Genomic DNA, 14,351 nt, shown 5'->3' with positions numbered 1-14,351 from the left:
ATCAAGTTCAACCAAGGGATGGGAAAGGGGAAGTAAAAAATTTCTACACATAGCAGTTAATATTTTTTTGTTCTAGGAAATTATCTAAGCCTTTTTTAAAGCCATCTACTGTCCCTGCTGTGACCAGCTCCTGCGGTAGGCTATTCCATAGATTCACAGTTCTCACAGTAAAGAAGGCTTGTCGCCTCTGCAGGTTGAACCTTTTTTTCTCCAGACGGAGGGAGTGCCCCCTTGTTTTTTGAGGGGGTTTTACATTGAACAGGATTTCACCATATTTTTTGTATGCGCCATTCATATATTTATATAAGTTAATCATGTCCCCCCTTAGTCGTCTTTTCTCAAGGCTAAATAGGTTTAGTTCTTTTAATCTTTCCTCATAACTTAGATTCTCCATGCCCCTTATTAGCTTCGTTGCTCTTCTTTGTATTTTTTCCAACTCCAGGGCATCCTTTCTATGAACTGGAGCCCAGAACTGAACTGCATATTCTAGATGAGGCCTCACTAATGCTTTGTAAAGTGGTAATATTACATCCCTGTCCCGCGAGTCCATGCCTCTTTTGATACACGACAATATTTTGCTGGCCTTTGAAGCAGCTGATTGACACTGCATGCTGAAATTTAGTTTATGATTTACAAGTACACCCAGATCCTTCTCAACAATTGACTCCCCCAGTGTAGCTCCCCCTAGGACATATGATGCATGCAGGTTGTTGGTACCCAGATGCATAACTTTACATTTATCTACATTAAACTTCATTTGCCAAGTGGACGCCCAAACACTTAGTTTGTTTAAATCTGCCTGCAATTCACAAACATCTTCCATAGTCTGAACTATATTACATAGCTTGGTGTCATCTGCAAAAATAGAAATAGTGCTATTAATCCCATCCTCTATATCATTAATAAATAAGTTGAATAATAGTGGTCCCAGCACTGAACCCTGGGGTACACCACTTATAACTGGGGACCATTCGGAGTAGGAATCATTGACCAAAACTCTCTGGATACGGTCCTTGAGCCAATTCTCAATCCAATTACAAACTATACTTTCTAAACCTATAGTCCTTAATTTACCCATTAGATGTCTATGAGGGACAGTGTCAAATGCCTTTGCAAAGTCCAAAAACACTATATCCACAGCGGCCCCTCTGTCTAGACTTCTGCTTACCTCTTCATAAAAACAAATCAGGTTGGTTTGACAGCTTCTGTCCTTTGTAAAACCATGCTGGCTGTCACTTATAATACTATTTATTGTCACATAATTCTGTATATAGTCCCTCAATAGCCCCTCAAACATTTTCCCCACGATGGATGTTAAGCTTACTGGTCTATAATTACCTGGCGAAGACCTAGTGCCCTTTTTGAAAATAGGCACCACATTTGCCCTGCGCCAGTCCCTTGGCACTATACCACTCATAAGAGACTCTCTAAATATTATGAAGAGGGGGACAGAAATAACTGAACTAAGCTCTTTAAGAACTCTAGGGTGTAACCCATCTGGTCCCGGGGCCTTGTGTACATTTATTTTATTTAATTTAGCTTGGACAGTATCTACATTCATCCAATTCAGTATATCAACTGATATATTAACAGCACTGGCACCGGCTACATCAGCTGCTCCTTCTTCTGTTGTATATACAGAGCGGAAGAACCCATTTAGTAACTCTGCCTTCTCTTGATCCCCTGTGACCAACTCCCCATTACCATTATCTAGGGGTCCTACATGTTCAGACCTTGGCTTTTTTGCATTTATATGCTTGAAGAATTTTTTAGGATTTGTTTTACTATCCTTGGCCACCTGCCTTTCATTTTGTATTTTTGCTGATTTTATTACATTTTTACAGATTTTATTAAGCTCTTTATATTTTACAAAGGCTACAGCTGTACCCTCAGATTTGTATTTTTTAAATGCCCTTTTTTTGTCATGTATTGCCCCTTTCACAGAAGGTGTAAGCCATGTGGGGTTTAATTTTAGTCGTTTATACTTGTTACCTGTAGGAATACATTTTGCACTATAATTACCCAAGGTAGATTTGAAAATCTCCCATTTATCATTTGTCCCATTATTTGACATTAGTTCTTCCCAGTCTATATCCTGAATTGCAGCCCTCATCCTGGGGAAATTGGCTTTCTTAAAATTAAATGTTTTTGCCCTCCCAGCCTGCGTTTGTTTTTTACAGTATAGGTAAAATGTAACTATATTATGATCACTGTTACCGAGGTTTTCACGAACATTGACATTCCCAACAAGCTCTGCATTATTAGAAATGACCAGATCCAACAGAGCTTCACCTCTAGTCGGGTCTTCCACAAACTGGCCCATAAAATTTTCCTGTAACAGGTTGAGGAAATGTCTCCCCTTTGCAGTTGAAGCCGAACCATGACACCAATTAATATCCCGGAAATTAAAATCTCCCATTATCACAACAGTACCCGCCTGTGCAGCCCGCTCCATCTGTTTATATATTTGACCTTCCATCTCCTCAGTTATATTGGGGGGTCTATAGATTACACCAAAAGTAATTTTTTCAGTGTTTACTTCCCTTTGTAATTCCACCCACAAGGTTTCAACCTCCTCACAGTATTCACCCTCTAATGTCTCATTTACACTCACCTTCATAACACTTCTCACATACAGACATACACCACCACCTTTCCTATTTGCCCTGTCTTTCCAAAACAGTGTAAAACCCTGTAGATTTACAGCCCAGTCATGTGAAGAGTCCAGCCATGTTTCAGCAACACCAACTATATCTATATCTTCTTCCAGTATTAAGGCCTCCAGCTCCCCCATTTTGCTTGCTAGACTTCTGGCATTTGTGAACATACACTTTAACTTGCCTTTAAATGTTTCAATTTCACTATCAGAAATGTGATTATTTGACATTTGGGCCTTTTTATTTTCACTGCTGTTTTGTAACGAAAGGATCTCCTTATCTTGTTGCATAGTCCTCTCCCCACCGTCTGTTTCTCCCCCCACCAATATAGTCTGACCCCTCTCTAACCTGGCTACCCCTTTTTTTTCTACATTGACCTCCCTCCTCAGCCCTAGTTTAAATACTCCACCACCCCAGCTAGAATTCTCTCCCCCAGCTCAGCGGATCCACTTCCATTTAGGTGCAAATCATCTGCAGAATACAGTTTGTACCCCAATGAAAAGTCAGCCCAGTGCTCTAGGAACCCAAATCCTTCTCCTCTACACCAAGACTTAAGCCATGCATTTAACTCCCTGAGCTCCCGCTGTCTTTCCTGTGATGCGCATGGCACAGGCAGTATTCCTGAGAATACAACCTTGGAGGTCCTTCCCTTCAGCTTGTAGCCTAGTTCTTTAAAATTATTCTTAAGGCTCCTCCACCTACCATTTATTCTGTCATTGGTACCGACATGGACCACAACAGCTGGATCATCACCAGCCCCTCCCAGCAATTTGTCCACCCGTTCCACCACATGCCGAACCCTGGCACCAGGGAGACAGCAAACCATTCGGTTGAGGCGGTCTTGGCGACAAATTATTCTATCCGTCTTCCTGATTATAGAATCCCCTACAACTATCAATTGTCTTGGCTTACCTGCATTACCATCCCGCCGACTACTAGCTGGGCTGTTCTCCTGGCTGTTAGGGAGATCAGTATCCACTAGGGCTGCCATTTCTGAGACTGACACCCTCGCATCATCACCCAACTTGGCAATTTTGCCTGGAATGTCAGAAACCGGATCGGCCTTCCTTGTCTTTGACCCCTTTCTACTGCCCCTAACTACATTAACCCAGCTACTTACCTGATCCTGCTCACCCATGTCTTCACCCTCCAGTTCTAACCCACTAACTGCATGCTCCGTGAGCAGCATGCTTCGCTCAAGATTGTCTATCGTCCTCAGTGTTGCATTTTGCTCCTCCAGATCTCTAATACGAGCTTCCAGGTGAACAACATGCTCACATCTGCCACAGAGATATTCACCCTGGAACTTGGGCTCCAGTCGTGTATACATATGACAAACTGTGCACTGAAGAAAACCTCCAATCTTGCTATCCATTATCCAAGTTACACCAAAACAGCGAACAATTGTCAAAGAAAAAGAAGTAAAAGAGTACTTACTGGGGCTTCAACTCCTCTTTTCGAACTCCGGTTTTAGAACTCCACTTAGTTCACAAGCCACTTAAACCACCAAGCTCAGAAAGAGCAAGCTCAAAATGAGGTCTGCTGACTAATTTATACCACCTGTGTCCAGTTAACCCCTTCCCCCTCGTCAGCTGCTCAGCTGGAACGAATCTGCAATGGGGTCATAAACTGCTGTTTGCACACGGCAGGGCTCAGAAAGGCAGGAGTGCTATTTGGCTTGCAGATTTTGCTGGATTGGTTTTTGGGCGCCATGTTGCATTTGCAAACCCCTTAGGTACCAGAGTACAGTGGAAGACCCCAAGAAATGACCCTATTTTAGAAACTACACCCCTCAAGGCAGTTATCATTTGCCTGGACATATGACATCGCTCCGAAGTGAAGAGCACCTTGCGCATTTGAGGTCTATTTTGGTTATTTTCACAGCATTGGCCGACAATTGCAGGAATCTGAGGTCAAATAGTAAAACAAACCCCCAAGTAGTGACCACTATTTTGGCAACTACACCCCTTAAAGCATTTTAAGGGGTGTAGTGAGCATTTTGACACCACAGGTGTTTTTTCATTAGAAATTAATGCGTAGCATATGGTGCGAAGTGAAAATTGAAATTTTCCACTGATATACCATTTTAGTGCACAATATGTTGTGCCCAGTTTGTGCCACCGAAGAGAAATTCCTCATAAAATGTTAATTGAGTTCTCCCGGGTATGGAGATGCCATATATGTGGATGTAAACTTCTGTTTGAAGACGCTGTAGAGTTCAGAATGGAGGGAGCGCCATTTGGAGCACAGATTTAGCTTGGCAGTTGTTCTGTTTGGGGTTTTACTGGCATTTCAATTATAATGTGGGATCATATGTAATCTGTGCGGGGTGCATCAGGGTATATGTAATCTGTGCGGAGTACATCAGGGCATAATAAGAGGGTATAATAATGCTGTAAATAAATAATAATTCATAGATATGTGGCCAGTGTCGCACTGATAAATGGTGCCCAATCTTTTCCGCTTTTGGAACACTGCACATTTTGCGTCGCCATATTCTGAGATCCTGAACTTTTTCACCACCGGAGCTGTGTGAGGGCTTATTTGTTGCGGGACAATTTGTAGTTTTCATTGCTACCTTTTTGGGGTACATGCGATTTTATCACTTTTTATTCAATTTATTGGCAAGCAAGGTGACCAAAAACAAGCAATTCTGACAATGTTTTTTATTATTATTTTTTTTACAGTGTTCACCGTGTGCTATAAATGACAGTTTTACTTTATTCTGCAGGTCGATACGATAACAGCGATACCATATGTATATAGTTTTGTTACGTTTTGCAGCGTTTGTTCAATAAAATCACTTTTTTTATAAAATAATAATATCTTTGTGTCGCCATATTCTGAGAGCCAGAACTTTCTTATTTTTCAGTCAAAAAAGCTGTGTAAGGACTTTTTTTTTTTGCGGGACCGGTGGTAGTTTTTATTAGTACTATTTTGGGGTACATGCGACTTTTTGATCACTTTTTATTCCATGTTTTGGGAGGGCTGGTGATAAAAAAAATTGTGATTCTAGCGTTGTTTTTTATTTATTTATTTTTGCGGCGTTCACTGTGAAGGAAAAATATCATTATAGTTTTATAGTTCGGGTCGTTACGGACACGGCGATACCAAATATGTGTACTTGTTTTAACGTTTTCATTTTTTTCCTATAATAAAAGACTTATTATAGGAAAAAAATGCAGTGTTTGTTTTTATTAACTTGAAACCTTTATTTTTACACTTTTATTCAACCTTTTTTTTTTTGCCCCACTAGGGGACTTGGGGGTCTGCACTTCTGATCTTTACCCTAATGCATTGCACTACCTAAATAATCAAACACTGTAATCTAGTCGCACACCGACCAAATAATGACAGCATACAATAGCTAAATATCAAAGTTGCCGAATATTGGGGTAAATTTACAAAGATTGGCGTTCCGCACTCCAGTTTTAGTCTAGGACCACGCACACTGTGTTGATGCAGTTTTTTGTGGCAGCTTTTGGATCCGTTTTTTGAGCCACACACAGAAGTGTGCACAAATAAAAGGAGAGGTCTCAGTCTTTAATGTAAAAATTTTCTTTTTTTTTTAATCCACTTGACTTTGGCTCTGAGCCAAAAACTGCATCAAAACTGTGTTTGTGATCCTGGCCTTAAGGTGATTTTACACTGGAAGATATTGGCCATGTTTTTCACATTTAGAACGACCCCTAATCGACAATACATTGGCGTTGTTTGCTCCGTCTAAAAGGAGCAATGATCATTTAGTATACACACGAAATATCATTAATAAAATCGTTCCTCTCTATGCATTTGCACTATGTAGGCAGCACATCTCCCTGTTATCACAAGGATATGTGCTGCCGATTAGCGACCGTTTTATTTGGTCACATGAAAGATGAAATGAGCCGATGAATGAGCTGACGTTTGCTCATTTATCGTCTGATCTTTGCCGTTTACACAGAGCAATGATCGGGAGCAAGAGTTTGTATGAACGCTCGTTAACCCGATCATTAGCTGGTGTAAAAGGGCCACAGGAGTAAGATTCCAAAAAATTCATAAATTTGTTGCATACTGTGCTATCCGTGCGCCAAAAAGTCAAATCTAAGCCAGCTACAAGCCAGCGTAGATTTCCGCTATTATTGCCAGTTTCTGGCATAAATAACAGTCAATGTGTCTGCCTGTTGGTGGCCCCATACCCTACCGCTAAGCCCCCTTTTTAAAAGTGTCATGAGCAACAGAAAATGGTCGCAAATTATTGTGCAAATATTGCGTGCTTCATAATTATAGCTAGAAAACTGGCATAAACCCCTTCAGAAATTCCCACCTTATATCTACACACCATGACCAAATATTACTACCAGACTAGGACTGAATAATACCGTCATTATGCCAATACAGTAAAAAATACCGCCATACAGTGAATGAATAATAGTGGATATCAATAGTGCAGGCTTTTCTATTCTTAACATTTCATGGTGAAGGATATGTCTCTATAATAGGATATTGGATATGAGGGTAAAACAGTAGAATAAGAGAACATGTGCTATGGCAGGCAGTCATTATAATCATGTGTTTAAAATGTTCCGGAAATAATGGCTGCCAGTGACGGTCTAATTTCTGTCCAGAGCAGAGTGAGAGGTCTGTATGCTTTGTGAACAGGCTGCCCAGCTGAATGATGTCCTATGCCCTGGCAGCTCATCACAAAACCACATGGCAGTCATGCTTAGGAAGCAGCTGGGCAGGAAATGGAATTTTGATTTTTCACACCATTGACTTTAACGTATGCCAGGAAAACAGCATATAAGTAAGACTATCACAATTTTCACATGCTGTTTCCCATAAATGCAGAGCAGGGGTGTAAACAGAAATGATAGGGTCCCATAGCAAAGTTTGGAATAGGCCACTCTCCCTACTGAGAGCTCCTAATCTATTTAGGTCCATAATTTTGTGCTAATTAATTTTCTAATATATATAATTTTCGGATCAATTATATAGTTCTGGGTGCATGCAACCACCACTAGAGGGAGCTAACGATATATAGATTTATACAGCTTGTATTGAACTCAATGCGCTACTGGTGTAAAGTTTGAGAAACTTTTCCTGGAACTATTTCTGTAAGAAATAATGTTACATACATTTATACGGAGTAATGATATGGCTCTTTGTCATATTCCGTCCTACCTATAAACAAATCCATAAGACTAGGGCTACACACAAACTTCACTTGCAACTGTCACATGAATTATTCGTGATGTATATTCCATTGTGTATGTTAATTTCACGCAATGTATTCCTGTCGCCTGGTCACACAACAGTTGCATTTTCAGATGTCACAAAACAAAAGGTTTGTATACAGCCTTAGCCTAAAGTCTATGATTTTTGCCGTATCTGTGGTATATACAGCTGTACTGTTTACATAGTTACTGTCACTCACCTCCTGATGGGCGCAGTCATGGTTCTGCGAGCGCTGGCCCCAGTCTCCTCCTCAGGAGAAGCCAGCGCTCACTTCAGCTGACCTCGGCTGGGTCCTGTAGGGTGCACGCGCACGCTCGTGCCCGCTCCTAAATGGGCAGCATGCGCACCAGACTTTTATGTTTAATTAGCCCATGAGCACCCTGGACTATAAGAAGGGCCCAGCCCCTTCCTCCCATGCCTGAGCATTGTTGTCGTACCCCAAGTTTGTCTATGCAAATGGTCTCCTAGTGTCTTCCAGTTCCCAGTGTTTCCCGTACCTGTATCCTGTATCCCACGCTATCCTGGTCAAGAGCCGTGCTGAGCTGTAGTCGTGCTGTGCTGCATACCACGCCTGTCCTGCTGCATACCACGCCTGTCCTGCTACACCAGGCCTGACGTCCGCCTGCTGCCTAGTCCCAGCCGAGCCTGCCTTGCCACTGTCCGAGCTGCCACAGTTACCCTATACGAACTATAGACTGTTACCTGCGCCCTGTTGGCCAGCTGCCATACCGCCAAGGCGGTACGGCCCAGTGGGTCCACGGACCCAACGTGACAGTTACCCACTCTACTAAAAAGGAAAGATTTGCATGTCTCTGTCCACTAGCATATCTCAAAAATGTTGTGACATAAGTGATGAAATGTCAATACCTTTTATTATAAGAAGGTAACACTGTGCTTCACATGTTTTATTAATTGACATACCCAATATCAACCAGTTATTGGGGATGAGGAATGTCTTTATCTTTCCACTAGAGGGCGCCAACATTTGTTTCTGCCTGCAAAATAATCTGGAATGTTTTCCGATATTCTAAACATATCTGAGCTAATCTCTAATGATTCACTGAATTTTGACGATATCTATTGTGCTCCCACAAATATGAACAATTGGAAATTCACTGAAGTGATAATGAGTAAAATATATAACTTTAATTCATAGCTATCTAAAAACAGGGGTACAATCACCACTGTGTAAAGCCCAACCGTGTATTTAAAAACGTATTAAACAAAATACTCCAAGTCCTAATTCGTTTGCGAACCCTTTATAACTGTGTATATAACAGAGATATCAAATGATGGAATCAGCGTTTGAACATTGGTGTAGCAGTGGTTTAGACCCTCATACACACAGGAGCCTGCGTTAACCGCGCCTGAATCTCCCAATGTACAGATGCACAACAATGCCACTGCCCCCTACGCAAAATTCCCTCACTTCACCCGACCCTACGCGTTTCTATACTTATCATCAGGGGTCTGTCAGTCTGGCCAGGATGCCAGCGATATTTTCTTCAGCAGCAGGTATTCTACTGCACAACACGGAAGCATGCACGCATAGATGCCAGTTTTCTGCTATGGAAAAGTTGCAAATGGGCTCAAAATCGCAATTTTCAATACAAATTGTGACTTTTTATAATTTTTGCGCCACTCTTCGCTCTATGGGGCTCAGAAAGGTATAGGCCCGCACTGGGCCTCGTACCTTGCCCTCCATTCACACTAGTCCCTGTCCCCCATTGGATAGTTATATAAGATTAAAAAAATCATTATTCTCCCTCATTACTCCAGCGCGCCTCATACACGGACGCCGGGCATCGCCAGGACGTTGCATGCAGCACTGATGCCCTGGAAGTGCTGTGTCGCATATAAGGCTGCTCGGCGTCAAGACCTTGTACAAGCCATGCTGGAGTGATGAGGGAGCCAGAGGGAAGAAGAAGAACGGTAATGTGAGTATTTGTGTTTGGTTTTTTTTATTGCTGATGTGGGGGGAAATGATGCCACACGTTGATGGCCACGTAGGCGCACGGCCCGGCCGAAAGATGCAACACATTTATTAAGAGGCTTTTGACTCTCAATAAATGTGGCGCAGTTTACTCCAACTTTTCTTACTCTTAAGACTGGTGTATGAAGCGCCGTCTTAATAAATTGCCCCTTTGTGTACCATAATATGCTATCTCAAAAAGACACCATATTATATAGATATTCGCCTCTACTGGCATTGCTCCATACTACAGCATCCGATCAAACACAGACTTTTTTTTTTGTTGGATTCAATATACACCCAACAAAAAAAAACTCTGTATGGAACTGAGGCATACAGAGGTACAGTAAGGGTATGTTCACACGCTAGCTGTCATTTACGGCTGAAATGACATCCTGTTTTCATAAGAAAACAGCTGCGTCGTTTCAGCCGTAAAAGCAGCTCCTCGTAATATACGAGGCGTCTGTGACGCTCGTATATCTTGAGCTGCTCTTCATTGAGTTCAATGAAGAACAGCTCAAATTACGTAACAAAGAAGTGCCCTGCACTTCTTTGCCGAGGCAGACAATTTACGCGTCGTCGTTTGACAGCTGTCAAACGACGATGCGTAAATGACAGATCGTCTGCACAGTACGTCGGCAAACCCATTCAAATGAATGGGCAGATGTTTGCCGACGTATTGTAGCCCTATTTTCAGACGTAAAACGAGGCATAATACGCCTCGTTTACGTCTGAAAATAGGTTGTGTGAACCCAGCCTAAGGCCCCAGAGACTTCTATAGGTCCCCTATTACAGCACCATACAATGCGGGTGTGTACAGAGTTGTAATACAGTAGTGTGCATGAGCCCTTATAGTGCAAGAAGTTTATTTAAAGAGGCTCTGTCACCAGATTTTGCAACCCCTATCTGCTATTGCAGCAGATCGGCGCTGCAATGTAGATTACAGTAACGTTTTTATTTTTAAAAAACGAGCATTTTTGGCCAAGTTATGACCATTTTTGTAGTTATGCAAATGAGGCTTGCAAAAGTCCAAGTGGGTGTGTTTAAAAGTAAAAGTCCAAGTGGGCGTGTATTATGTGTGTACAGTCGATCTTACCTGCAAACGCTGATGCTGCTGCAGAATCAACTGTAGCCTCTGGTGCCGATGTGGCCGTCACGATGCAGGACCTGTGAGTGACGTCACAGATCTGCACTGCCAGAAGCTGGGCGTTCTGAAGAGAAGAGGATGTTACTTCTCTTCAGAGCGCCCAGCTAGTGAAAGTATTAAAAACGCCCCGATGTACGCACATAATACACGCCCACTTTGACTTTTACTTTTAAACACGCCCAGTTGTACTTTTGCAAGCCTCATTTGCATAACTACAAAAATGGTCATAACTTGGCCAAAAATGCTCGTTTTTTTAAAATAAAAACATTACTGTAATCTACATTGCAGCGCCTATCTGCTGCAATAGCAGATAGGGGTTGCAAAATCTGGTGACAGAGCCTCTTTAACAAATGGATCCAAAGTGCTTCACTTTAAAGTATTTGCAGAGCTGCCTCAAAATGGAATTCACATATCCAAAAATCTGAAATATCTTCACAGTATGAATTTGCCCTCTTGCACATTTACAGCAGGTCTAGCCAGCATCAGAAAACACTATGTTTACATTTGCGCTCATAGGAACAGAAGAACGAAAAACCTGAAGCGCCAGAGCCAATGCATCACAGACACCAGTGGTGCCCAACGGAACCCATTGACCTTAATGGGCTCCGTCTGATTTCCGTGAGGTTGTCAGTCGTATAACCGGAAGCAACAGGGCCTTCGACAAAGATGTGAACAGAGCATTTGAAGTGCAATCATAGGTTTAGCAGGAAGCTTTAGGCTGTGTTCACATGGAGTTTTTTGCAGGAGGAAAATTCTGCCTCAAAATTCCGTTTGTGATTTTGAGGCAGATTTTGACCTTCCTGAGCGCCGTTTGCCGCGATTTTCGCCACGCGTTTTTCACTGCGTTTTTCGCTCGCGCCCATTGAGTGCTACGGGCAAAAAACTCCGCGAAATACGCTTTCTCTGCCTCCCATTGATGTCAATGGGAGGTCAGAGGCGTAACCGCGCGAAGATAAGGCATGTCTCGCGGGAGAAAACCGCCTCCGCCTCCCATTGAAATTAATGGGAGGCATTTTCGGCCGGTTTTTGACGAGTTTTGCGGAGCGGTTACCGTGCCAAAAAACTCGTAAAAATACTCAGTGTGATCAGGGCCTAAGGCTATGTTCACACGGAGTATTTTGGGGGAGGAATATCTGCCTCAAAGCTCCAAACGGAATTTTGAGGCAGATATTCCTCCCCCAAAATACTCCGTGTGAATAGCAATTATCGTGCCGTTTTTCGCCCGCGGCCATTGAGCGCCGCGGGCAGAAAACACGCTTTCTCCTGCCTCCCATTGAAGTCAATGGGAGGTCGGAGGCGGAAGCGCCCGAAGATAGGGCATGTCGCTTCTTTTTCCCGCGAGGCAGCTTTACTGCTCGCGGGAAAAAGACGCCGACGCCTCCCATTGAAATCAATGGGAGGCGTTCTCGGGCCGTTTCTGCCGAGTTTTGCGACGCGGTTTCCGCGTCAAAAAACTCGGCAAAAGACCCCGTGTGAACATAGCCTTAGGCTGGGTTCACACAGAGTTTTTTGCAGGAGGAAAATCTGCCTCAAAATTCCATTTGGAATTTGAGGCAGATTTTCTTCTGCCTGCACACCTATTTTCGAGCGCCCCATTGAGTGCCCCGTGGGCATAAAACTCCAAGAAACATGCTTTCTCTGCCTCCGATTGATGTCAATGGGAGGTCAGAGGCGTAAACGCCTGAAGATAGGGCATGTCCCTTCTTTTTCCCGTAACTCCGGAATTTGCTGCAAATACGCAATGTAATCACAGTAGGTTCTGCAAACAGTGGCATTTATTGCAAATTTTTTTTGCGGTTAGCCAATAAAGGTATACCTTAAAAGGTACATAAAAGGTATTACCACAAAATTTTTGCTGCGGGACAACTGTCCCATACTGTAATCATGTTTTCAGTATGGGACAGTAGTGCCGCGGAGAGGCAGTGACACCTAGCGTCATAGATAAGTATGATGCTAGGAGCCCGGCTCACTGCAGTGTGTTTGGTCCGGGAAATGCGGCCGACGTAGGGACCGTATATCACAGACCGAACACGCTCGTGTGTGAGGCTCCAAAGAGTCCATTCACACGTTGCAGTTAAAGTGCGGTTATAACTGAATGCATTTTTACCGCGATTTGTTGCGATTTTCTACGCAGTAGTGGTGAAAACACGCAACCGGATCAAAAACCACACCAAATCACAGTTTTCAGATGTGTTTTTTCTATGCGGTTCTAACTGCACCTTAACCGCAACATGTGAATGGACTGTAAGGCCTCATTTACACGAGCGTAATATACGCGCGTGCGACGCGCGTGCTTTTCACGCGTGTCGTGCGCACCTATATTACTCTATGGGGCAGTTTAGACGATGCGTGAATTTTGCGCAGCGTGAGTGCGTTGCGTAAAACTCACGACATGTTCTATAATCGTGCGTTTTTCACGCATCACGCACCCATTGAAGTCAATGGGTGCGTGAAAACCACGCATGCCGCACGGAAGCACTTCCGTGCGAACTGCGTGATTCGCGCAAGTGCTGTCAAAAGGATGAATGTAAACAGAAAAGCACCACGTGCTTTTCTGTTTACAAACATCCAAACGGAGTGTCAAATTAGAGATGAGCGCACCGAACTTCACCGGGTTCGGCCGAACTCGTTTTGACCGAACCCGGCAAAAAATGTTCGGGTACGCGACGGCAGGAGACAGTCACTGTCCACGGTGCTGAAAGAGTTAAACTGGTTCAGCACCATGGACAGTGACTTCCGATCACAATATACATGAACGTGTAAAAAAAAAAAGAAGTTCTGACTTACCGAGAACTCCCGGCTTCTTCCTCCAGTCTGACCTCCCGGGATGACAATTCTGTCCAAGTGACAGCTGCAGCCAATCACAGGCCAAGCACAGCCTGCAGCCAATCACAGGCTGCAGCGGTCTCATGGACTGCCGCGTCATCCTGGGAGGTGGGGCCGGATGACAAGAGAGGGACGCGTCACCAAGGCAACGGCCGGGAAACCGGACTGGAGGAAGCAGGAAGTTCATGGTAAGTATGAACGTCTTTTTTTGATTCACAGGTTGGTGTATATTGTGATCGGAACTCACTGTCGCGGGTGCTGAAAGAGTTACTGCCGATCAGTTAGCTCTTTCAGCACCTTGGACAGTGACGGGCATCGACTAGCCTCATCTCTATGATGGCGGCTGCGCGAAAATCACGCAGCCGCGCATCATACACGGATGACACACGGAGCTGTCAAATGCCTTTTGCGCGCGCAAAACGCAGCGTTTTTTGCGCGCGCAAAACGCACACGCTCGTGTAAATCAGGCCTAAGGCTAGTCCTGCCCACCTGTACAGGTGTATGTGTGTACAGCAATGAGTGGAATGTGAGG

The sequence above is a fragment of the Rhinoderma darwinii genome, chromosome 5, assembly GCF_050947455.1.
Source record: "Rhinoderma darwinii isolate aRhiDar2 chromosome 5, aRhiDar2.hap1, whole genome shotgun sequence".
In the NCBI taxonomy this organism is placed as follows: domain Eukaryota; kingdom Metazoa; phylum Chordata; class Amphibia; order Anura; family Rhinodermatidae; genus Rhinoderma; species Rhinoderma darwinii.
Note: the sequence above shows the minus strand (reverse complement) of the source record.